This window comes from Saccopteryx leptura, chromosome X, assembly GCF_036850995.1.
Source record: "Saccopteryx leptura isolate mSacLep1 chromosome X, mSacLep1_pri_phased_curated, whole genome shotgun sequence".
NCBI classification, from domain to species: Eukaryota; Metazoa; Chordata; class Mammalia; order Chiroptera; family Emballonuridae; genus Saccopteryx; species Saccopteryx leptura.
Window position 1 is genome coordinate 49,577,564 of NC_089516.1, and position 25,623 is coordinate 49,603,186.

Consider the following 25,623-nt stretch of genomic DNA (forward strand, 5'->3'; position numbering starts at 1 on the left):
ATTAGAAATTAACAAACCATGGGTATGGACCTTGCTAGTTATCAGTTACTTGAAATAAATTGCAAATACAGAAGGAGTGATAGAAGCATGAGCAATAGGAATATAGGGAATAGAATTATTAGAAACGAGCCCTCTGTGTGTTGGGAATGATGGCTTTTTGCTTTCCACTAGTGTAAAAATTATAAAAAGGAAAATAAGTATAAAATATACAAAACTAGCAATGAGAGAAAGGTTCCAACACTCTCCATCAAGGTTGAGGTGGGTGTTGGTTCTCCTCCAAGTCTCTCAGTTATGTAGAAGGCATGGAGTTCATAAGGGAGACCCACTGCATTAGCCATAATAGTAAAAAGAATTTTCAAGGAATTGTGGGAAAAAAGTTGGAAACCTCATATAGGCTAAAGCAACTCACTATTGGGAAAGTAATTTTGTGAAAATTGTATGTAACTTCTCAAAGCAAGGCAGTTAGTTACAGGTAGTAAATTAGATTATACAAGACAAACAGCAGGAAAGAAAAAAAAAAGATAAAAGTGGCAGACTCCACTCCCAGTCCTTGGAATCTGTTTCCCCTTAGGCATCTCGCCCCTCATGTTGACTTAATAGTGTAAATTACTGTGGGTAAAAGAGTTAATATCTCTTTGCCAGCTGGGTAGTTTGAACCAATAATCCTTTATTGTGTAAAAAGTATTTTCCAAGTTAGAAATGTATATATGTTATTTCAAAGGCTTTTTTCTAATTCTTATTTACTGTTTTATAACCCTGTAATATCAAAATCTTGGTTTAAATATTAGGAATTGTTAATAATGTCTTTTTTATGTAATGTTTACTTTATTATCATTTTGAAACAATATTGTTAAATGCTAAGTAATTTAAGGAAAGAAGTCATATCCTGGAATTCCTGCAAATCTATTTTTATTATGCTCTTTGTTTGAAATTTCTTTTGAATACTAATGTACTAAGTTATTCATCACCAGAGAGACTCTGGAATCTTAAGGAGACACCAAATCTGTTTCTCTTGCAAACCTTTACCCTCTTTTATTTCATTCAGCTAATAACACTGGTTTTTGTCTTTCTCCCAAAATTTATATTGACAGAAAAGAGCCCTCAAGCCCCTCGGCAAGATCTTCTGAGAATGGTGTTTAAGGTCTACAATGACCAAGATAGGAAAAGAAAAGGCAAATAGAGCCCAAAAGAGATCAGAAAAATACCAGCTTTTGGCATACGCCCTTAAAGGCTCCAATGCCCCAAAGGAGCTTCATAGGATTCCATCAGGGCCGTGCTTCAAGAATGGAAAGAAAGGTCATTGAGCTAAAGCCTGCCAGGTTTCATGTCCCTCACCAAAGGACATGCCAATGCTGTGGGAAAAAGGGTCATGAGAAGATAAGCTGTGCCCTTGCTCCATTGAGGGAGGGTTCAATCTCTTCCAGCCCTAATTCAGCTACCTGTGACCTGACCTTGCCCTACCTGCTGGGACTTGCCACTGAAGGCTAAAGGTTCCCAAGGTCATTGGACCATCTCACATCACCATGAATGAGCCTAGAGGATTTCTTCCAAGTAGCAGGTAAACTGATATAATTTCATGTAAAAACGAGGGCCACTTACTATGCCTTGTTTAATATTCAAGTTTTACTTATCCCTCAAAGATCTCTATTGCGGGTACAGTCTGATTTCTGTTCTTTTGTTTAATGTATAGTGTCTACTTTATTCCTCTTGTCTCAATGCTCCATGCCTATTCTAGGCTGGGACATGATCCTAATTCCAGCTAAAAGCAATGGTCATTAGGACTTTGACTCTAATTGTAGAGTGTAGAATGTAACCACAACTTTAGTGCCTTGTGGACTTTTCCTGAATATATGTGACTCATATTCTTTGGGACATTTATCAAAATGAAGTAAAATTGAGTTACAATTACAAATAATATGAAGCAGTGATGGTGTCAACATAGACTTTGTGAAATTACTTTAACATATTAAGAACATATGAGACTGTAAGAATTTTACTTTGAATTCTGTTACATTGGTTAGAACTTTGTTTAATAATCTAGTGCTCTTTAGTCATTTTATTGTATTAGGACACTTGTTATAGTATTTGTTAACATTAACTATTTGAATTTTATTGTTAATTATATATTTTTTCAGCATGCTCAAGATCATAGCATAGTAATTCAAATAAATAGAAAGATGCCACCAAAACCTATGGGGTTTTGGGAACCTTATTGCCAAAGGTTTATTCAAAACCAATTAGAAAAAGATTTTGCCAACAGGAAAAGGATAATTAGGGAAGACAGACTTAGAATCTATTACAAAAGGCATAATATCTGAATGTTTAGTTTGTGTCCAAGTGAATAATAAACAAAATAAATTATAGAAAAAAAAACAGAAAGAAACTTTTTCCAAATAAACATTTATAAATAGACTTTAATAAAATAACTGACAAATAAATAAAAGATTTTTCTTCTAAGAAATAGGGTACACTAATAGAAAGATGTTATATAGAATTCTTTCCAGATTTAGCTCACCCATTATAGTGTTGGGCCTACATTTGTATCCACTGTCTCAAAGCTGGTAAGAAAGGAACCCAATATTAATTAGAAGCTAATTTGAAGTTACATTGTGCCTACAGGCACCAAAAAAGTTCAAGAAAAGTAAAAAGTATGAATCAAATTGTAAAGGAAACATAACCATCCCTTCCTTAAGTACTTGTAGAATTTACAGGTTACACAGCAAACTGTTCAATAGACTGTACAAGAGGCACTTCCTGCATGATCATGAGATCCAATACATCACCCAAGGACTGACTCTTATGTGGACAGGTCCACACACCATAATCCTGACAACTCCCACTGCTGCCAAGGTAGAAAGATGGCATGCCCTACTCCAACCACAAATCAGAATCTGATTGGTCTACATACAGTGAATGCATGAAGAAACTTACTAAGGACTCTTTTTAAATCAGGTTTTAGGGAAAAGAGAAAGTAGGGTAAAATGAAAACCAAAATAATTGTCACTAAAGGTTAAAAGTTTTAAAATTAAGAGTTCTGACTAGAGGTAAATTGTTATAAAAGCCAGTTAGTTTTATGTAAGTTGTAAAAGGTTTGTGTAACTTATAGAAAATTAACCAGTAATATTTGTTTCTTTAGTAAACTGTATTGCTATTAATGCTGTCAAAATATCTATTACATGTTATAAGTTAATATTCCTACACAACAGCCTCATGCTCATCATTAAATTAAGTCAAAGATTTGACTTAGGAAATAAAACCAGTAGAGATTGTTGTAAGGTACCAAAAAGCTGAAAAATTAATATTGACATTCCAGGAGGAAAGGTCAGGCTTTCCTGTCCCATCCTTCCTTTGGGGAAAAGAGGGAGAAGAATGTAGAAGTTTCTAGCTTGCAAGAACAATGAGTCATTTAGTTTAAATCTAAAATAAAGGTTAACTGAGAAACTTCTCTTTCAATGGGAGACAGAATTTACATACCACCCTACATTGTTTGTAGTCCCTCCCCCTTCCTGGAATCTTGAGAGTAAAATACCTCTAGGCTAGTGAGGGAAGATGAACCCTAAAATATTTGTAAACATCTTTGATTGTGTTACCTAGAAAGTCTTACTGTTTCTGTATATCCCCTAAACAAATGTTGTCAGCTTGTGCCATGATGTCATGCTCTCCCCCACCCATGTGTGATCAAGGGTATTATATAAACAGCTCCTGAAATATTTGGGGGCTTGCACACGATTTGGGTCTGCTGCCCCTTGTAAGCTATATGCGGCCAGCATATTTAATAAATCTCCTTCTTTAATAAAATTCTTCAAAATTCATCTGGATTTGGTGTCTCTACGTAAACCCACCAAATTGAGGTACGGGTACTTACAACAACCTGTATAAACGGGAGAGACCAAGGAACCTGAGTAACTCCTTGAAATGACTCATGCCACCACCTTAAATAACTTCTTTAGCTAAAGATGGGAATGGAGAGGTGGTTGGGTCAGTTATGGGAGGCAATCACAAAAGCACAGTAAACAAGAATAAGCTAAGATTGTTATGAAAATTTGAGTTGTTGCCTTTTTCATGTATAAGCTTTTCTAGAAATTTAGTCATCCTCCTTTTCCTGGTACAGAGAAAAAGAGATTCTTAAAAATGAATATTTCTTTTTTTTTTTTTTATTTCTGAAGCTGAAAACGGGGAGAGACAGTCAGACAGACTCCCGCATGCGCCCGACCAGGATCCACCCGGCACGCCCACCAGGGGCAATGCTCTGCCCACCAGGGGGCGATGCTCTGCCCCTCCTGGAGGTCGCTCTGTTGCGACCAGAGCCATTCTAGCACCTGGGGCAGAGGTCAAGGAGCCATCCCCAGCGCCCGGGCCATCTTTGCTCCAATGGAGCCTTGGCTGCGGGAGGGGAAGAGAGAGACAGAGAGGAAGGAGGGGGTGGGGGTGGAGAAGCAAATGGGCGCTTCTCCTATGTGCCCTGGCCGGGAATCGAACCCGGGTCCCCCGCACGCCAGGCCGACGCTCTACCGCTGAGCCAACCGGGAAGGGCCAATATTTCTTTTACAAATGTAAATGTTTAAAAAATTGTAACTTGCCAGTTTTTAGAGCTTCTACTCTGTCTGCTGTTTATTAAAAATAATTAGCAAAAATTAATCCTTATGCGAAAGACGCATAGTTTGGGATGGCATATTCGCCTCCCCTTCATTTTATAAGAGGAATTGTGTTGGTCAAATAAGTTTGTAAAAATGATATATATGTTTGCTCACTTATACTTTGCATTGGGTGTGGGGACAAGCTGTAAGCAGGCAGGGTGGTTGTAGTCTAAGTTTTAGTATTAAGACTAAGGCTTTCCCCACACCTTTGACTGATTGCATGATGTGGGGTGGTGCACTCTCATGAGGTATCCCATTATGCCTCAGATAAGTGACTTTGTATCAGAGACATCCTTGTTTGTATATTGGATTAAAGGTTTTCATTTCCACACTATAAAGTGAGGTAGACTGGGAGCTTTCTCTGTCAGTTCCTGAGATTAGCATTAGAATAGAAAGCTGAGAAAAGAGAGCAGAGAAAGGCCACATGTAGGAGAGGAGAAGTAGCCAAGATGGTGGAGTGCTAAAGGACAAGCCAGTTTGTGTAGAGTTTGTGCAGAGAGAAGGAGATGGGGAACAGAGGTGAATAAGACTAGTGTGGTTAGATACTTTTGATCCTAGGAAAACTCAGATAGGTCAGTGGCTTTGGGAGCCCTATCTGGAAAGGGAAGGGTTTTCCCACTGTGTATATTTCTTCTCCACTGGGTGCAAGCTCGGATTGAAGGTGATGGCTCACCAGTTTTTTGCTCCGTTGTTTCATTACCGACTATCCAAATCTAATGCAAACCTGCACTGGCCAGGCGGTTTTGATGGTGGCTGGCCTACTGGTTTTATAAAGTATTTTTAAGTCTTTATTTATTTATTTATTTATTTATTTATTTATTTATTTATTACAGAGACAGAGAGTGAGTCAGAGCGAGGGATAGACAGGGACAGACAGACTGGAACAGAGAGAGATGAGAAGCATCAATCATTAGTTTTTCATTGCATGTTGCGACACCTTAGTTGTTCATTGATTGCTTTCTCATATGTGCCTTGACCACAGGCCTTCAGCAAACCGAGTAACCCTTTTTTGGACCCAGCGACCTTGGGTTCAAGCTGGTAGGCTTTTGCTCAAACCAGATGATCCCACGCTCAAGCTGGCGACCTCGGGGTCTCGAAACTGGGTCCTCTGCATCCCAGTCCAACGCTTTATCCACTGGGCCACCACCTGGTCAGGCTGGCCTACTGGCTTTACAGATTGTTTTGCTGTGATTCAGCATATACTCAATCACAATTTGACTGTCTCTGAAAGTCACACCTTAAAACACACATACATACAGTGTTTATTTATTTTTATTTTTTAATTGAATTTAGTGGGATGTCACTGGTTAATATTTCCCTTTTTAGCTCCTTATTCTGATCTAACCTTTAGTTAATTGTCTGACTTCATCTCCTGTAAAGCCAGTAGCCACAGTCACTATCACAGCTGCCTGGCCCATGCAGGTTCACATTAGATTCCTACAGACGGTAATGAAACAACAGAGCCAAGAACTGGTGGGTCATCAGCTTTAATTCTAGCTTATACCTGGTGGGCAAGAAATACACACAGTGGGAAAACACTTCCCTTTCTATTCAAGGCTCCCAAAGCCACTGACATATCCAAGTTTCCCTAGGATCAAAGTATCTAACCTCATCAGTCTTATTCACCTCTGTTCCCCATCTCCTCTCTGCACAAACTGGCTTCTCCCTCAGCACTCCACTATCTTGGCTGCTTCTCCTGGCCTCCTCCACATGGCCTTTGTCTGCTCTCCTCTCTAATGCTAATCTCAGGAACCAAGAGAGCAAGCTCCAGGTCTGCCTCACTTTATAGTGTAGAAATCAAAACCTTTAATCCAATATACAAACAAGGAAGTCTCTGATACAAGGTCATTTATCTGAGGCATAATGGGATTCCTCATGAGAGTGCACCACCCCACATTATGCAATCAGTCAAGGATGTGGGGAAAAGCTTAGTCTTAAAACTAAGCCTTAGGCTATAACCACCCTGCTTTCTTACAGCCTGTCCCCCACATTCAATGCAAACTATAAGTAAACAAACATATATCATATTTAAAAACTTATTTGACCAACATCTCCTATCACCTGCTACTCATGTTCACTCAATTCCAGGCCCAGGAACATCGTTGCTGTTACTCAAACAGCAGTAAATACTACAGGTATACTACTTCTACAGGGTTATGAACTTGCTAAGCCCTCCATATATCTATATGACTTATCCTTTCATTTCCTTCATTTCTTTCTTCAAATATCACATCATCAGAGTGATTTTTCTAACTACCTCTGAAAGAGGAAAGGCCCTAAAGCTGAATAAGTCAGTTTAAAAATTAACAAGCTACAGTTAAGCAGTTCTTTTGTCAGCTTCCTGAAACTGCTTGCAACACAAAGCAAGAAAAACAGGATATGTAAATAGCCAGCACAAATGATCTGAAACTTTTCCCTTGTGTCCTTTCCCCTCCCTGAGACACTAGAAGCACATGGGAGTATAAACAAAGAAATCAAGTGCCATGTGCTTGAATACTGTACAGGTAGGTATATAAGACAAAGAAGCCAACTTCCAGGAACTTATGACTTGGTATCTATTAGACCACATTGTTCTGCTGGCTAATGAATCCTTTTCCTCCAGCATGTTGTCTGAACATCTTTGTCCTCCAGAAGTCGTTTTTGTTCCTTCAACACTTCATATAAAATTGGCTCTGATGGTGCTGGTCATTGTTGACTTGTTTTTCTCCATAGCACTTTCTATAACTTAATGTGGGAATGGAAGACATTTTTTTTACCCTGAAGGTTCTTTCAGCAGGTCTAATAATCAAATAAGCATGAGACAGATTAGCAAAAGAAAATTTTCAAATTTAACCCTTTGAGGAGTGAGTTTTTCATGCTCGCTGACCCCTGGGAGTGAGTTTTTTTCAAAAAATGAAAACAGTTCCACTTCAGTTTTATTAACTTACAATAATGTTTGTTTGATAACCAACTTATGGAAACAAGAAAAACATACATTTGTCTTTTTTAATTGTTGCTTTGCACATTTTTAAATAAAATTTTTTGTACAATTGTACTCTGGGTGATCAGTGATAGGGTTTCAGGTGGGGACCATGACCCCCTCCTCATGGACAAAGGGACATTGACAAACTAGATGTTCCAGAAAACCTTCCCCCAGGCATCCAGGTGACTAATCCAGGTGTGGAAGGTTCCCTTGCTTATTTATGGTTATTTTTACATAAATTGCTAAAAGAGACATTTTTTCTTAATGATTACCAGCCCCCACCCTCAAATTCCCTATTTATTCCTACCTATTAGATAACTGGGGGCTGCTCTCTCTTATGATACAGCTCAGCAGGTTTCTTTTCATTAAAACCTGTTACACTGGTCTTTCAGACTTTGTTTGATTCTATCATTTGGTGCCAAAAGCTGGGACAGGGCTCCTGTAGCCTACACTGTTATAAAATACCCAATTTCACAATTCCGTGAATGTTTGTAGAGTCACATAGTCCAAATCAGTTTTTGAAAAGTTTTATTAAAGGAGGAAATTTATTAAATATGCCAGATGCATATGGCTGACACAGGGCAACAGACTCAAATTGTGCAGACTCAAAAAATAGTTCAGGGGCTGTTTATATACTAATTATACATGGGAAGGGAAAAAAACCTGACATCACGGCATTTGTTTATACCTTTTATTTAGAGATACATACATTAACTACATGCTTTCAGGAGGGGAGGGCTAGTTTCCGTAAGGACAAATACCTATAAATGGTTCATCAGTATAAGAAAATATTTTAATTTAATTTTCTCTTCCTCTACTTGACTAAATATTCACCCTTTCCCCATAGGTATGTGGAAGGTCAAAGAATTCAAGTCTCCTTCCTTCTTATGCATTTACAACACAAAGACATCAGCCATATTGGTTTTATGCTAATCACACAAGTACAGAAATCACACTTAAAAAATCTTTCTGCATGCCTAGCCTAAACCAATAAAATGTTCTTTAAATTTTCTAAAATATTAATATTAATTCTGTAGCTTTTGGCACTTTACAACATTTCTTACTGATTCTATTTCCTAAGTCAAACCTTTGACTTAACTTACTGATGAGAATAAGTCTATTGTCTAAAAATATCAACTTATAACATGTAACAGATATTTAACAGACAGCATTAATAGTAAGTAATACAGTTCAGTATAGAAACAAATGTTATTGATTAATTTCTTATAAACAGCACAAACCTTTTGCAACTTACATAAAACTAACTGGCTTTTATAACAATTTACTTTTAGTCAAAACTCTTAATGTTAAACCTTTAAACTTTAGTGACAATTAAGTTGGCTTTCCTTTTACTGTAGTTTCCCTTTTCCCTAAGCTCTGATTAAAAAGAATTCTTAGTTTCTTCATATATTTGCCATACATAGACCAAACAGCTTCCTGTTTGTGGTTGATGCCTTCTATTTTGGTAGTAGTGGGAGTTGTCAGGATCATGGTGTATGGACCCATTCACATGAGAGTCAGTCCTTTGGTGATGTACTGCATCTGCTGGAAGCACCTTTGGACAGTCTTTTGAACAGCTTGCTGAATAACCTGTAAATCCTGCAAGTACTTAGGAAAGAGTGGTTAAGTTTTTTATTATTATTATGTAATTAACTTGCCCTAACCCTTTAGGTAACTGTGGGTACAATGTAACGTTAAATTAGCTTCTAATTAATATTGAGTTCCTTTTCTACTAGCTTTGAGACGGTGGACACGAATGCAGGTCCAATACTAGAACAGGCAAGCTAAACCTGGAAAGAACCATATGTAGCAATTTCCTCTAACAATTGTCAATTAATTTATTAAAGTTTATTTCTAAATGTTTACCTGAGAAAATTACTTTCTTCCCTGTTTCTTAATCTTTTCTAATTGGTTTTGAATAAAACTTTGGCAATAAGGGGCCTGTAAGGCCAGCAGGCATGGCCACCATCATAGCCACCTGGCCCATGCAGGTTTGAATTGGATTTGGACAGTCAGTAAAGAAACAAGGAAGCCAAAAACGGGTGGGCCATAGTCTTTTAATCCTAGCTCACACCTGGCAGGCAAGTAAAAACACACACTGGGCTCCAAAACCCACTCATTCAGTGCTCACAAAGCTACTGACTTATCCGAGTTTCCCAGAGTCAAAGGTTTATAGCTCACCAGACTTATTCACTCTGATCCCCATCTCCTTCCTTCTTCCTGTACAAACTCTGCACAAACTGGCTTCTCACTCAGCACTCCACCATTTTGGCTGCTTCTCCTGGCCTCCTCCACATGGCCCTTCTCTGCTCTCCTCTCTAATGTTAATCTCAGAAACTGAGAGAGCAAGCTCCTGGTCTACCCCACTTTATAGTGCAGATATCAAAACCTTTAATTGAATATATGAAATAGGAAAGTCTCTAATACAAAGCCACTTATCTGAGACATGATGGGATTGCACCACACCACATCAAAAAGGGTGGGAAAGGCTTAGTCTTAAAACAAGGCCCCAGGCTACAAGGATCCTGCTTGCTCACAGCCTGTCCCCAGCACACATTAATAAAACCTGAACTATGGGCTTCCACGTGGGCAGTGCCATCTTTAACAAAGTGAGCATAATATATTTTATCTGCTCAACAGGGCCCAAAATTTCACTGATTCTGGGTGGTATCTATTCATTTGAATTACTATGTTCTGATTTTGAGGCAGACTGGAAGAATATATAATTAATAATAAAATTCAAATAGCTAATGTTAAGCATTTTAATACAATAGAATGACTGAAGTCATAGTGACGTCAGAGAAATGGTGACATAAGGAGTGATACCGATAAATCTCCCCAAAAATTCAACAAGATCTTCAATGAGAGACAGAAAAATCTATCATTGGACCCTCCAGAAGTTCCACACTAAATGCAAAGGTATGATTGAATGAAAAATTTACTAAATATATAATCAACCCTGAAGGAAATAAGGAGGAAGAAACACTCTGCCTTCCTCACTAACCTAAATAAGGGCTGCTTTTACTGGAAACTGAGAGTATAGGAACTAAGGCAGGCATAGGGGGTGAATAGAACCAGATTGCGGCACAAACATCCAAACCAGGCTGTGGCACGGACATCCAAGCCGAGGAAAAACTGTGCTTGTGGCAACCCAATCAACACAAGCTAATGCTCGTGCCAAATCCAGACAAAGAAAGGCACTTGAGACAGCCATCCGCCCTGATCTCCTGGTCAGCATGTGCAGATACTGGGTGAGAGATTTCTCCTAGAGCCCCGGGAGTGGGCACCCGTGTTACCGGACAGAGGGGCAGTGTCAGAGGCCTCTGTGTGGGCTGAAACCAGAATCTCAGGGTTGCCCCTGCACCTCAAAAAGCAGCACACAAGGAGTGAATGGGAGCAAAATTTCCTATGCCCAAACTTTTCCATGTGGGCGGGGCGCCTCACCAGGAGTGAGAGGCGGCTGGACGGATATCCAGGCTGGCGAGCGCGGATAGTGGGCGAGAGATTCCCCTTGGAGTGGGCACCTGTGTTCCCAGACAGAGGGGCAGAGTTAGAGGCCTTTCTTTGGGTTGAACCCAAAGTCTTGAGGTTGCCCCTGCGCCCCGAAAAGCAGCGCACATGGGGAGTGAGTGGGAGCAAAATTTCCTATGCTCGAACTTTTCCATGCAGGTGGGGAGCCTCACCGGGAGTGAGAAGTGGCTGGCCGGATATCCAGGTTGGTGCGCGCAGATAGTGGGCGAGAGATTCCCCTGGGAGTGGGACCCATGTTCCCAGACAGAGGGGCAGAGTCAGAGGTCTTTCTGTGGGCTGAAGCCCTGCCTGATTATGCTAGGGGCTCTGACTGATTGAGCCTTACCCAGAGCCCTGTGCTGAGTGGGAATAAAGGGGGGATTTGCCAGCTCTTTGAGCCTCTTACTCTCCAGGGAGAGGCAGCAGCAATCCAATATCTGGATCATCAGGCTACTAATACATGAAGGAGAGACTAGGAGAGAGGCTCTGGGAACACGGACTCTCTCATTGGCGGAGCCTGCAATGATAATGAGCCTCGACTGCCAACAAGACTGAAGCCCAATACATGACATCGCCATAGAGACTTATCAACTACAAACCTCTACCTAAGCATGCCACAGGGGCAGAACCTGGGTGAAGCCCAATACATGACATCGCCATAGAGACTTATCAACTACAAACCTCTACCTAAGCATGCCACAGGGGCAGAACCTGGGGTACAGAGTCACCAACCAGGAAGAGGGAGAGAAAAGAAAAAGCAAGAAGATAACCTCTCAAAATCAAGAATAATCCACAGACTTTATAACCTATCCCATTTTATTATATTTGTTCGTTTGTTTCTCTTATCTTCTTGTCTTGATTATTTTCTTCCTCTTCCAATTTGGTCATTTAATTCTCTGCCGGTCTTACTCTCTCCTCTCCTTGAACTACACTACCCATAAGTGTTACATCTCCCATTAACTTTTCTTTCTTTTTTCTTTCTCTTTATGAGGGTTGCACTCCAAAACCCTTAACTCTGTCTCTTTCTCTTTTTATTCCTTTTTCTTCTTTTTGTGTTTTCCTTTTTTTTTCCTCCCTCTATATTAATTTCTTCCTTTCTCCTTTAATTTCCTCTCATTCAATCCTCAATGACAAACAAATTAATTTATCTGGGACTCAAATTTTTTTTTGTGGGGTTCTTTGGAGGATTTTTACTTTGCTTTTTTTTAACTCACGAGCAGTGCTCCCAACCCTGGCTTTCCATTTTATCTAGTTCTTGCTCCACTAAATACAATAGTAATTTTTAAATTTTTTCCCCTTTTTCCTGTTTCCCTCTTATTCCTCTCATCATATCTCTTAGTCAACCATCACCTAAAAGCAAATCATTTTATTCTTGACCCAAATTTTTTTCTTTTTTTCATTTTGTGGGTCCATACCCCATTTTTTGTCCCTTTATCACTTCTCCCCAACTCAGGCCCACCATTATAGGTAGTTTTTGTTCTATTTAGCACAATATAATTTACAGTTAACCACAAGATTTTCTCAAGAATGAGGAGAGAAGAGAGGAGAGGGAAAAAAAAAGAAGGGGATAATAATTTTTTTTATTCTTTTTTATTTTTTTAACTTTTTATTTTTATTAATTCTCATTAATACTATCAACAAAACAACCCTCAGATACCATTAAGGAAAAGTAAATTGAATATAATGGATACAAAAGACAGAGAGGTAGGACAGATAGATGAGAAAAAATCTATGGAGAAAAAATTTAATTTATTGGAAACCTCAAAGCTAAATGACAGAGATTTTAAAATAGAAATCCTAAAAATACTCAGAGATATACAAGAAAACACAGAAAGGCAATTTAGGGAACTCAGAAAAAAACTCAATTAATACAAAGAATATATTACCAAGGAAATTGAAACTATAAAAACAAATCAAACCGAGATGAAAAACTCAATTCATTAGGTGAAAAACGAGGTAACAAGCTTAGCTAATAGAACAGGCCAGATAGAAGGTAGGATTAGTGAAATAGAAGACAAGCAACTTGCACAACAGAGAGAAGAAAGAGACTCAAAAATTTAAAAAAAAATGAGAAAGCCCTACAGGAATTGTCTGACTCCATCAAAAAAGAATAACATAAGAATTATAGGTATATCAGAGGGAGAAGAGAGAGAAAATGGAATGGAGAACATATTCAAACAAATAATAGATGAGAACTTCCCAAGCCTGTGGAAAGAACTAAAGCCTCAAATTCAAGAAGCATACAGAACTCTGAGTTTTCTTAACTCCAAGAAACTTACTCCAAGGCACATTATAATGAAATTGGCACAAACCAATGACAAAAAAAAAAATTCTCAAGGCAGCCAGGGAAAAGAAGAATACAACATATAAAGGAAGGCCCATTAGATTATCATCAGATTTTTTAACAGAAAGTCTACAAGATAGAAGAGAATGGACCCCAATATATAAAGTCCTGAAAGAGAGAAACTTCCAGCCACAAATACTATACCCATCAAAGCTATACTTCAGATATGAAGGAGAAATAAAAACATTCACAGATACAGAAAAGATGAGGAAATTTATCATCAGAAAACTCCCACTCCAGGAAATACTAAAGGGGGTTTTCCAACCAGATAAAAATAACAAAACAAAACAAAACAAAACAACAAGTAAAAGCTCCAATAAGAACACAATAAAACCAAATTTAAACTGTGACAACAAAAAAAGGGGGAGGGGAGAGGACAGAGATTAACAGTAGCAAAGATCGATGGAGTGCAAAAGTACTCACAAGATAGTGCACTACAATGAACAGGGTAGAAACCCTTTTCATTACTTAATGGTAATCACCATTGAAAAAACCACCACAGAAACACATGATTTAAAAAAGATAGCAACACAGGAAAGATGTATGGAATAATGGAATACAATCAAATAAAAACAAAAGATAGAAAAACAAATGAGGAATCAAACAAGACAAAAAAATAACAGAAAGCAATGTATAAAATGGCAATAGGGAACTCACAAGTGTCAATAATTACACTAAATGTAAATGGTTTCAAATCACCAATAAAAAGGCTCAAGTAGCAGAATGGATTAAAAAAGTAAATCCAACTGTATGCTTCCTACAAGAAACTCATCTAAGAAACAAGGATAAAAAAATTCAAAGTGAAAGGCTGGAAAACAGTACTCCAAGCAAATAACATCCAAAAAAACAAACAAACAAAAAAAAGCAGGCATAGCAATACTCATATCTGATAATGCTGACAACAAGACAGCAAAAGTACTCAGAGACAAAAATGGCCATTTCATAATGGCCAAGGGGACACTGAATCAAGAAGACATAACAATTCTTAATATATATGCACCAAACCAAGGAGCACCAAAATATATAAGACAGCTACTTATTGACCTTAAAACAAAAACTGAAAAAAATACAATCATACTTAGAGATCTAAATACACCGCTGACGGCTCTAGATAGGATATCTAAACAGAGAATCAATAAAGATATATTGGCCTTAAACAAAACACTAGAGCACCTGGATATGATAGACATCTACAGGACATTTCATCCCAAAGTGACAGAGTATACATTTTTCTCCAACATACATGATCATTCTCAAGAATTGACCATATGTTGGGCCACAAAAACAACATCAGCAAATTCAGAAAAATTGAAGTTGTACCAAGCATAATTTCTGATAATAAAGCCTTGAGATTAGAATTCTACTGCAAAAAAAAAAAAAAAAAAAAAAAAAAGGAAAAAATACCCCACAAAAATGTGGAAACTAAACAACATACTTTTAAAAAATGAATGGGTCAAAGAGGAAATAAGTGCAGAGATCAAAAGATATATACAGGCAAATGAAAATGACAATATGACATATCAGAATCCATGCGATGCAGCAAAAGCAGTGATAAGAGGGAAGTTCATAGCACTTCAGGCATATATGAACAAACAAGAGAAAGCCCAAGTGAACCACTTAACTTCACACCTTAAGGAACTAGAAAAAGAACAAAGACAACCCAAAACCAGCTGAGGAAAGGAGATAATAAAAATCAGAGCAGAAATAAATGAAATAGAGAACAGAAAAACTATAGAAAAAATTAATAGAACAAGGAGCTGGTTCTTTGAAAAGATCAACAAAATTGACAAACCCTTGGCAAGACTTACCAAGGAAAAAAGAGAAAGAACTCATATAAACAAAATCCAAAATGAAAGAGGAGAAATCACCACAGACATTGTAGATATACAAAGAATTATTGTAGAATACTATGAAAAACTTTATGCCACTAAATTCAGGAACCTAGAAGAAATGGATAAATTCCTAGAACAATACAACCTTCCTAGACTTAGTCAAAAAGAATCAGAAAGCCTAAACAGACCTATTAGTAGAGAAGAAATAGAAAAAAACATTAAAAACCTCTCCAAAAATAAAAGTCTAGGCCCAGATGGCTAAACCAGTGAATTTTATCAAATATTCAAAGAAGACATGGTTCCTATTCTACTGAAAGTCTTCCAAAAAAATGAAGAAGAAGCAATACTTCCAAACACATTTTATGAGGCCAACATAATCCTCATACCAAAACCAGGCAAGGATGGCACAAAAAAAGAAAACTACAGACCAATATCTCTAATGAATACAGATGCTAAAATACTAAACAAAGTATTGTACTAGCAAATTGAATACAACAACATATTAAAAAAATAATACATCATGACAAGTGGGATTCATCCCAGAATTTCAAGGATGGTTCAAAATATGTACAACGGTTAACGTAATACATCATATCAACAAAACAAAGAACAAAAAAACCACATAATCTTATCAATAGATGCAGAAAAGGCATTCGATAAAATACAACACAATTTTATGTTTAAAACTCTCAACAAAATAGATATAGAAAGAAAATATCTCAACATGATAAAGGCCATATATGATAAACCATCAGCTAACATCATATTAAATGGCATAAAACTGAAGGCTTTCCCCCTTAAATCAGGAACAAGACAGGGTTGTCCACTCTCTCCAGTCTTATTTAATGTTGTGCTAGAGGTTCTTGCCAGAGCAATCAGACAAGAGGAAGAAATAAAAGACATCTATATTCGAAAAGAAGAAGTAAAGGTATCACTTTTTGCAGATGATATGATCCTATACATCGAAAACCCCAAAGAGTCTACAAAAAGACTACTAGAAACAATGAGCCAATACAGTAAGGTCACAGGATACAAAATTAACATACAAAAGTCCATAGACTTTCTGTATGCCAACAATGAAACATTTGAGAACTCAAAAAAATAATCCCCTTCACAATTGCAACAACAAAAAAATACCTAGGAATAAACATAACGAAGAATGTAAAGGAGTATATAATGAAAATACAAACCATTTTTAAGGGAAATAAAAAAAGATACAATGAGATGGAAGAATATTCCTTGCTCTTGGATAAGAAGAATAAATATAATCAAGATGGCTATATTACCCAAAACAATATACAAAGTTAATGCAATTCCCATCAAAATTCGAATGACATTTTTTAAAGAAATGGAACAAAAAATCATCAGATTTATATGGAACTATAAATAACCCCGAATAGCCAAAGCAATTTTTTAAAAAAAGAACGAAGCTGGGGGCATTACGATACCTGACTTCAAACTATATTATAGAGCCACTACAATCAAAACAGCATGGGGCCCTGGCCGGTTTGCTCAGCGGTAGAGCGTTGGCCTGGCGTGCGGGGGACCCGGGTTCGATTTCCAGCCAGGGCACATAGGAGAAGCGTCCATTTGCTTCTCCATCCCCCCCTCCTTCCTCTCTGTCTCTCTCATCCCCTCCCTAAGCCAAGGCTCCATTGGAGCAAAAATGGCCCGAAGCTGGGGATGGCTCCTTGGCCTCTGCCCCAGGCGCTAGAGTGGCTCTGGTCAAAGCAGAGCGATGCCCCGGAGGGGCAGAGCATCGCCCCCTGGTGTGTAGAGCATCGCCCCTGGTGGGCGTGCCGGGTGGATCCCGGTCAGGTGTATGCGGGAGTCTGCCTGACTGTCTCTCCCCGTTTCCAGCTTCAGAAAAATACAAAAAACAAACAAACAAACAAAAAAAACCCCAGTATGGTATTGGCAGAAAAATAGACATTCAGTCCAATGGAACAGAATAGAATAGAATAGAAAGTCCAGAAATAAAACCACATATATATGGTCAAATAATTTTTGATAAAGGAGCCAACAACACACAATGGAGAAAAGACAGCCTCTTCAACAAATGGTGCTGGGAAAACTGGAAAGCCACATGCAAAAGAATGAAACTGGACTACAGTTTCTCCCCTTTTACTAAAATTAACTCAAAATGGATCAAAGATCTAAACATAAGACCTGAAACAATAAAGTACATAGAAGAAGACATAGAAGAAGACTAATGGACCTTGGTTTTAAAGAGCATTTTATAAATTTGAGTCCAATGGCAAGGGAAGTGAAGGCAAAAATAAATGAATGGGACTACATCAGATTAAGAAGTTTTTGCTCAGCAAAAGAAACTGACAACAAAATAAACAGACAGCCAACTAAATGGGAAATGATATTTTCAAACAACAGCTCAGATAAGGGGCTAATATCCAAAATATACAAAGAACTCATAAAACTCAACAACAAACAAACAAACATTCCAATAAAAAAATGGGAGGAGGACATGAACAGACACTTCCTCCAGGAAGAATTACAAATGGCCAACAGATATATGCAAAGATGCTCATCTTCTTCAGTTATTAGAGAAATGCAAATCAAAACTGCAATGAGATACCACCTCATACCTCTTATATTAGCTATTATTAACAAGACAGGTAATAGCAAATGTTGGAGAGGCTGTGGAGAAAAAGGAACCCTCATTCACTGTTGGTGGGAATGTAAAGTAGTACAACCATTATGGAAGAAAGTATGGTGGTTCCTCAAAAAACTGAAAATAGAACTACCTTATGACCCAACAATCCCTCTACTGGGTATATACCACCAAAACTAGAAACATTGATACTTAAAGACACATGCAGCCCCATGTTCATTGCAGCATTGTTCACAGTGGCCAAGACATGGAAACAACCAAGAAGCCCTTCAATAGAAGACTGGATAAAGAAGATGTGGCACATATACACTATGGAATACTACTCAGCCATAATGATGACATCGGATCACTTACAACAAAATGGTAGGATCTTGATAACATTATACGAAGTGAAATAAGTAAATCAGAAAAAAACAAGAACTGCATTATTCCATACGTAAGTGGGACATAAAAATGAGACTAAGATATATTGATAAGAGTGTGGTAGTTATGGGGGGAGTTATTCAAAGGGGGAAGGGGAGGGGCACAAAAAAACTAGATAGACGGTGATGGAGGACAATCTGACTTCGGGTGATGGGTATGCAACATAATTGATTGACAAGATAACCTGGACATGTTTTCTTTGAACATATGTGCCCTAATTTATTGATGTCATCCTAGTAAAATTAATATAAAAAAATAAAAAAAGTAAAAAAGAAAAAAGAAAAGAAAAAAAGAAAAAAAAAAGAATGACTAAAGTCTACTAGATTATTAAACAAAAATAAAATTCTAACTAATATAACAGGATTTAAAATAAAATTCTTACAGTCATAAATGCCCTTAACATGTTTAATGTAATTTCACTAAATCTATGTTGACACTATTGCAGCTTTTTATTCATAAATGTGACCTGGTTTATATTTCAATTTGAGAAATCTCCAAAGAGCAGGAGTTATACACATTCAGGAAAAGTGTACAAGGCACTAGAACCATGGGCATATTTCTACAGTTTGCAGCTAGGGTTTAAAGCCCTCATGATTATTGCTTTTAATTAGAATTAGGATCAGGTCCCAGCCTACAATAGGCATGGGGCATTGAGACAAGTGGAATAAAGGAGACACTATACATTAAATAAAGCAACAAAAATCAGACTTTCATTACCCTCAGTAAAGATCTTTGAGGGATAAATAAAACTTAAATATTCAGGCAAGGCATAGCAAATGGCCCTTGTACTGTATTTAGAAGAAATGAGATCAGTTTTACCTGCTTCTTGGAAGAAATTTCCTGAGGCTCGTAAATGGCCTTCAGTGGCAGGTCCCAACATGCTGGGCAAGGTCAGGTCACAGGTAGCTGGAAAGGGCTGGAAGAGACTGAACCCTCCCTCCATGGAGCAAGGGGGCAGCTTACTTTCTCATATTAATTTTTACTGCAGCAAAGGCATGTTACCCAGTGGGGCCAAAAACCTGGCAGGCCTCAACTAAATGACCTCTCTTTCCACTCTTGAAACAAGGCCCAGTGTGTTTATAGCCTAGTAAGTCCCTTTGGGATTTTGAAGCCTTTTAATGATATATGCCAAAAGCTGATATTTTTCTGATCTCTTTTGGGCCTTATTTGCCTTTTCTGTTTCTATCTTGGTCATTATAGACCTTAAAAACCATGCTCAGAATATCTCGCTGAGGGACTTGAAAGCCTTTTTCTGTCTATATAAACTCTTAAAAAAAGATAAAAGCAATGTTAATAGCTGGATCAAATTAGGACAAATGTTTTTTGGTTTTTTTTTACAGTGACAGAGTTAGAGAGAGGGATAGATAGGGACAGACAGACAGAAATGGAGAGAGAGATGAGAAGCGTCAATCATCAGTTTTTTGTTGTGACCCATTAGTTGTTCATTGATTGCTTTCTCATATGTGTCTTGAGTACGGGCCTTCAGCAGACCGAATAACCCCTTGCTCAAGTCAGCGACCTTGGGTCCAAGCTGGTGAGCTTTTTGCTCAAGCCAGATGAGCCAGGGCTCAAGGCGGTGACCTCGGGTTCTCAAACCTGGGTCTTCCGCATCCGAGTCCGATTCTGTATTCACTGCACCACCGCCTGGTCAGGCACAAATGGGTTTTTGTTTCCTCCTTTAGAATTCCAGAGTCTCTTCACTTCTGAATAACTCAGTACATTACTATTCAAAATAAATTTCAACAAAAGCATGACAAAATACATTTGCAAGGGTTCCAGGATATGACTTCTTTCTTTATATTACATAATATTGTTTCAGAATAATAATAAACTAAACATTACATAAAAAGACATTATTAAAAGTTTCTAATATTTAAACTAAGATTCTAATATTATAGGGTGGTGGTCAAATAAGTTCTTAAAAATGATTTATGTTTGCTCACTTAGAGTTTGCATTACATGTGAAGACAGGTTGTAAGCAGGCAGTGTGTTTATACCTAAGGCTTAGTTTTAAGCCTTTCCCCACACCCTTGACTGATTGCATGATGTGGGGTGTTACACTCTCATGAAAAATCCCATTATGCCTCAGATAAATGACTTTGTATCAGAGACTTCCTTGTTTGTATATTGGATTAAAGGTTTTGATTTCTACAGTATGAAATGGGGCAGACCAGGAGCTTGCTCTCTGTCTCAGTTCCTGAGATTAGCATTAGAGAGGAGAGCAAAGAAAGGCCATGTGGAGGAGGCCAGGAGAAGCAGCCAACATGGTGGAGTTCTGAGGAAGAAGTTAGTTTGTGCAGAGTTTGTGCAGAGAGAAGGAGATGGAAAACAGGTGAATAAGGCTGGTGATCTAGAAACCTTTGATTCTAGAAAACTTGGATCAGTCAGTGGCTTTGGGAGCCCTAAATAGAAAGGGAAGTGTGTTCCCACTTTGTGTATTTCTTGCCTCCAGATTCAAGCTATGATTGAAGCTAATGGCCCACCAGTTCTTGGCTCTATTATTTCATTACTGTTTGTCTGAATCTAATGCAAACCTGTATGGGCCAGGTGGCTGTGATGGTAGCCGTACCTACTGGCTTTACATGGGGCTATAAAATGGTAAATAAAGAATTAACAAAAGGCCTTTAAAATAACATATACATTTTAACCTGGAAAATATTTTTTTTTTACACAGTAGTGGGGGAAGACAAGAAATCACTACTCCTAACCCAGTGGTTGGAAAACCTATAAGTTAATAGAGACAATTACTATTAGTACAATAACTGAATTTTCTTTAAGAACCAAATTTTAAATTTAAACTATATATGTAGAATCTTCCCTATTGAGGCAGCACCTACACTTAGCACTCTGTTAGAGAGCTATACTATAAAGCCAGTAGCCAGGGCTGCCAACACAGCAGCCCGGCCCATGCAGGTTTGCATTGGATTCAGACAGTCGGTAAAGAAACAAAGGAGCCAAAAACTGATGGGCCATCTTCTTTAATCCTAGCTTGCACCCAGAAGGCAAGTAAAAACACACACTGGGCTCCAGAACCCACTCACATTCAGTGCTCACAAAGCTACTGACTTATCCGAGTTTCCTAGAATCAAAGGTTTGTACCTCACCAGCCTTATTCACCTCTGTTCCCCATCTCCTTCCTTCTCCCTGCACAAACTCTGCACAAACTGGCCTCTCACTCAACAATCCACCATCTTGGCTGTTTCTCCTGGCCACCTCCACGTGGCCTTTCTCTGCTCTGCTCTCTAATGCTAATCCCAGGAACCGAGAGAGAGCAAGCTCCCGTTCTGCCCCTATTTTATAGTGTAGAAATCCAAACCTTTAATCCAATATACAAAATAGGGAAGTCTCTAATACAAAGTCACTTATCTGGGGCATGATGGGATTGTACCACCTCACATCAAAAAGGGTGGGAAAGGCTTAATCCCAAAACCAAGCCCCAGGCTACAAGGATTCTGCCTGCCCACAGCCATCCCCCAACACACATTAATATTACCTGGGTGAAGGCTTCTATATGGGCAGCACCATCTTTAACAAAGTGAGCATAATATATTTTATCTGCCCAACAATCCACCCCTATGCTCACTTTACTACCCACAATCTACACCACCGGCATTCCTGTGTAAGGAAATTAGACACATTACACAAATTACAACAGCACAAATCATACAGTTTCAATAATCACAAAGGTACACTTCACTAGTCTCTGAGCACTTAACCCAAAGCACAAAATGTCCTCGGCCTTCTTCCTAGCCATGGGAAAAGCTTCCCGGGGCAGGGGAGTGCTTCCAGCAAAGCCGCCCCCACCCCCATCAGGGTATTTCACATTGTTCAAAATCCGTAAATCCATCCAACAAAGGAGCCAATGCCTACTCCAGACATAGTCCAGGAAATCAGTCCATGCACATGAGACCTCAGCCACCCCCCTCATCCCTGCCATCCTGGCCGGTCTTACAATGTCCCAAAGAGGAGCACGTGGCAATGGCACTCAGCATTTCCATCTTGCCTCTGGAGAGCATGTTGGTGCCCAGCCCTATATCCCAAAATTGCAGACCTACCAGTGCCGTAGTAGGTGCTCCTTCCAGCTGGGCTCTCATCTTATGGAGACTGCGGATTGCAACTTGTTGGGCAGATAAAATATATTATGCTCACTTTGTTAAAGATGGCGCTGCCCATATAGAAGCCGTCACCCAGGTGATATTAATGTGTGTTGGGGGCTGGCTGTGGGCAGGCAGAATCCTTGTAGCCTGGGGCTTGGTTTTGGGATTAAGCCTTTCCCACCCTTTTTGATGTGGGGTGGTACAATCCCATCTTGACTCAGATAAGTGACTTTGTATTAGAGACTTCCCTATTTTGTATATTGGATTAAAGGTTTGGATTTCTACACTATAAAATAGGGGCAGAATAGGAGCTTGCTCTCTCGGTTCCTGAGATTATCATTAGAGGAGAGAGCAGAGAGCAGAGCAGAGAGAGGCCACGTGGAGTAGGTCAGGAGAAGCAGCCAAGATGGCGGAGTGTTGAATGAGAAGCCAGTTTGAGCAGAGTTTGTGCAGGGAGAAGGAAGGAGATGGGGAACAGAGGTTAATAAGTGTGGTGAGCTAGGAACCTTTGATTCTAGGAAGCTCGTTTAAGTCAGTAGATTTGTGAGCACTGAATGTGAGTGGGTTTTGAAGCCCAGTGTGTGTTTTTACTTGCCCCCTGGGTGCAAGCTAGGATTAAAGACAATGGCCCAGCAGCTCTTGGCTCCATTGTTTCTTTATCGACTCTCTGAATCCATTGCGAACCTGCATGGGCCAGGTGGCTGTGATAGTGGCCCTGGCTACTGGCTTTACACAACTCCAGCCCGATTCTCCTCATCCTCCAAAGAGGAACTGAAAACACCAGCTCCTGCTGCCAGGCTCAAGCCCCGGGCTGCCGCAGGCTTCTGCTCGGCAGACCTTGTAGCTCCGGACCTGATCTCAGCTTTAGCCTCAGCCTCAGCCCGGGCCTTCTGCCGCTGCTGGCTCTCCACAATATCCAGGGCAATCTGCAACTCACGGACCTGTGAATCCTCCAGCAGCTGCTCCATTTCCAGGCGAATCTTGCAAACCTGGTCAGCCTCCTCCTCCAGCTCCCTTCAGGGTCAGCATCTGTTTCTCCCACGTTTGCTCCAGCTTCTTCCACTTCTAGGTTTGCAGGTCCCGAGCAGCCTCTTCCACAGAGCTCTCCTCTCAGTTTCTTCACACATGGCTGTAAAAGTCAGCCAGCCTATGGCCCCCAAAAGGACAGCCATGGGGAACCATAACAGCAGGCAGTCCTCTACTCCACCACTCAAAGGTGGTGGTGATGCCATACCGATTTGTATCGAATCCTGCCACAGACTACGTCAAATGTAAAGCCAGTCACCAAGGCTGCCAACACAGCAGCCCAGCCCATGCAGGTTTGCATTGGATTCGGACAGTCGGTAAAGAAACAAAGGAGCCAAAAACTGATGGGCCATCTTCTTTAATCCTAGCTTGCACCCAGCGGGCAATTAAAACACACACACTGGGCTCCAGAACCCACTCACATTCAGTGCTCACAAAGCTACTGACTTATCCGAGTTTCCTAGAATCAAAGGTTTGTACCTCACCAGCCTTATTCACCTCTGTTCCCCATCTCCTTCCTTCTCCCTGCACAAACTCTGCACAAACTGGCCTCTCACTCAACAATCCACCATCTTGGCTGTTTCTCCTGGCCACCTCCACGTGGCCTTTCTCTGCTCTGCTCTCTAATGCTAATCCCAGGAACCGAGAGAGAGCAAGCTCCTGTTCTGTCCTTATTTTATAGTGTAGAAATCCAAACCTTTAATCCAATATACAAAATAGGGAAGTCTCTAATACAAAGTCACTTATCTGGGGCATGATGGGATTGTACCACCCCACATCAAAAAGGGTGGGAAAGGCTTAATCCCAAAACCAAGCCCCAGGCTACAAGGATTCTGCCTGCCCACAGCCAGCCCCCAACACACATTAATATCACCTGGGTGACGGTTTCTATATGGGCAGCGCCATCTTTAACAAAGTGAGCATAATATATTTTATCTGCCCAACATATACCTAAGAGCGTAAGACGGCCTTTTGTGGCCCACAAGCTGTTTGCAAATGGCAGTTTGCCTACCAGAGTTCTTAGCAGAAGGGGAAAGGAAAAGACATTCAACATGTTTGTCCCTCTTGGCAGAAATCAAGGGCTGACCTGAACCCTAGCCTGGCCAAGTGGCGAGGCTGTGGGCTCAGACCAAAGAAGCACCCAACCTTTCCAGAATTCCTGCTCCCTACTCCTTTGCCAGATTAGAGACATGGTTGCCATGGGAGTGGTGGTATGGATGGGTGGGCATTTGGACCTAGCATTTCCAAAAGCCACGCCAACTTTTATTCCCTCCCCTGGTTGCTATTTAGCTTATTTCTCACAATAAAGCAGGGCTCAGGAAACTTTTTGGCTGAGAGAGCCATGAACTCCACATATTTTAAAACTAGAAAGCCCAGCAGTCACACGAAAAGACCGCTGTTCTAGATATTATAAATTGTATGTCTTTCTCTGCTCAGTGGTTTCTTTTTGTTGAGAAAGCCGTTTTTGTGCAGCTTTAGCTCCTTTTCTCTCCTCTTCAGTGCTGTATTTTCTAGGAGGCATTCTTAAAAGAAATTACATTAAGACGTAGTTTTTATGTAAAACAGATGATTGCCAATGCAAACAAATGTTCACCTTCCCCCTGACCCGCTCTATTTGCATTCAGCTGTGGCAACTTCACCCCATTGGCTAGTACAGTTACGCAAGCAACCAATAAGCTATTGGTGACAAATAGACACTTAAGCCACATATAATAAAGATGTAATTCTTTGAGAGAGCCATACAATGAACCATGTGAGAGCCATACAATGAACCATGTATGTTACACATTATCCAATAAAAATTTGGTGTTGTCCCAGAGGAGAGCTGTGATTGGTTCCAGCCACATGCAACCATGAACATGAATGGTAGGAAATAAATTAATTGTAATACATAAGAATTTTTTTATATTTTTAATGTTATTACTTTTTTATTAAAGATTTGTCTTCAAGCCAAATGCAGCCATCAAAAGAGCCACATCTGGCTCACGAGCCATAGGTTTCGGACCTCTGCAATAAAGGCAGAAAATTAAATACAATTTTTATAAATTTATTTTTCTAATAATAGGCTGCTTTTTAGCCTATATGAGGTTTCCAATCTTTTCCCGCAATTTCCTGAAAATTTTTTTTACAGTTTTTACTATTATGGTTAATGCTGTCAGTTTT

At 39.4% G+C, this 25,623-nt stretch overlaps 1 pseudogene; it reads right to left on the reverse strand.

Annotated features, from left to right (window-relative positions):
* Positions 1 to 23,402, reverse strand: part of LOC136386338 (maternal embryonic leucine zipper kinase-like) — an 80,980-nt pseudogene extending 57,578 nt beyond the window's left edge.
* Positions 23,403 to 25,623: the final 2,221 nt, after the last annotated feature.